The sequence below is a fragment of the Diaphorina citri genome, unplaced genomic scaffold, assembly GCF_000475195.1.
Source record: "Diaphorina citri unplaced genomic scaffold, Diaci psyllid genome assembly version 1.1 scaffold5023, whole genome shotgun sequence".
NCBI classification, from domain to species: domain Eukaryota; kingdom Metazoa; phylum Arthropoda; class Insecta; order Hemiptera; family Psyllidae; genus Diaphorina; species Diaphorina citri.
The window spans coordinates 2,380-4,389 of record NW_007382403.1 but is presented as its reverse complement, the minus strand read 5'-3'; positions in this window follow the sequence as shown (position 1 = coordinate 4,389).

Sequence of the window (2,010 nt, the reverse complement as noted above, 5' to 3'; positions counted from 1 at the left end):
GGAGGGAGAGAGAGAGAGAGAGAGAGAGATATGTAGGTAGGTAAACATAGTAAACGAAAAATGTATTTTTAATAATTACACATACTTACCTACATAATAATTATTTACAATTTACATATGTAGGTCTTTTGACGATATGATCTTTATAAATAAATTTATTGAAAGTGTAGATATCGTTACTGACATATTCGACAAAAATCTTGTTAAAAAGACACCCCAAAATAACTCCAGTCTAAATTTGACGAGCAAAACAGAAATATCTTGACAAGCAAACATGTTTACAACATAATTTTATCAATAAAGAGTTGCTCCATCTCAATTGAACTGTTATCAAGTTATCATAATGGGACATGCTCTCAAACTCAGTCCTCAAGATGAGGTCTGGACAGGCTATGAGACAAATGAGACATTTTTTATTATTAGTTATTAGTGTAACATACCGATGTTGTATACATTCATGTTTGAACTTTATGTACAATAAAAACTGAAATTCTACCAAATTTGCTAAAATAGCAAAATTTTCCATTGAAAATATTTAACTTCACATCCATCATAAAACCATTAGGTTATACCCAGAATAAAATAAATACTCTTTTTTTACGTCCCTCTGTTATACCACATCCATCTTCCACATTCACATCCGCTATGGTACTTTACAGTTACCATTAAACCCATCCATTCATCTTCTCCACCTCCTCTTCCTAAAACTTCTCTTTTTTTCTCTCTTCCTCTTTCTACCCCCCCTTCTCAAATTCCTTCTACTCCATTTGTTTCCTCCTCTTCTTCCTTCTTCTTCCTTCTTCTTCTTCTTCTTCTTCTTCTTCTTCTTCTTCTTCTAGACGTATAGTACATTTCTTACTTCTCTTCCTTTTTTCCTCTTCCTCTTTCTCCCTCAGATCTCCTTTTCTATTCGTTTTTCTCCAAATTTTCCTTCTCCTTCTTCCTACAGTATTCAGTTCCTCCTTCTCTTTCACCTTCTAAAACTTCACCTCCACTACGGTCAAATCAGTCATCCAGTAAACAAACACACAACAGGTAAAAAAGAAGGAGGCGATGGTGGAGGAACAGAGGAGAAGACGAAGGTGAATGATGAGAGAGTGGAGAAGAAACCTAAGGCGCTGGAGAAGGAAGAAAGGGAGGTGAAAATGGAAGGGAAGGAGATGAAAGAGGAAGAGGAGGACAAGGATGTGGTGGAGAAGAAGAGGAAGAGGTATCTCAGAGTGTCCGGTGGAAAAGATAAAGATTCAAGATGTCAAGTGAGGTAAGGAGGTGAAGGTAAAAGTTTGTACCGATATCAGCAAAGTCAGGCGACGAACTAAGGAGTCCTTATTTACAAACTTATAAGGAGTCACATCACGTCAGTAGAAGTCATGGGGAGTCGAAAAGATGTAGTTCAAAGTTTTCCCACATAATATTGTAGGTAATCTCGTTCATGATTCACGTGACGTGAAAGTAGTGTGACTGTCCTGAACGAAATTGGTGATTCTCATGATTTTTTTTTATTATCTCAGAAAAAACTATGAAAATTAAAAAAAATATTGAGACTATAACGAAGAAAATGCGTTCACTAGATCGTGAGATACAGCTCTCGGAACATGAGAGTCTCAAGCCCGCCGATATCATACCTAGCGACAACACTGTACTCCTGTGATGACGTCATCTACCAATATCGTACGACGCGCTGTGGGCTTATTACCATAGGGATTTGGGTTAGGGGCTCAAATAGATCGAATAGGTACCTATCTACGCATTTTGTTATCACTATTTTTCAATATCAGCTTAGGTACTTATACCTATTTTCAAATTTAGATATTTTCATTCCATTTTTTTTTATCATGCACTTATTCAAGTAGTTACTTTTTCGTACATGTACATTTTTTTTAAGGGGTTTGACAGAGTGAACTGTAACTGCTATGGTCTTATCGTCCCGAATTCGAAGAGAGAAGGAAGACAGGATAGGAGAAAGCCAGCCGTTTCCGAGAACGAACATTATCCCATCAGGATAAAATC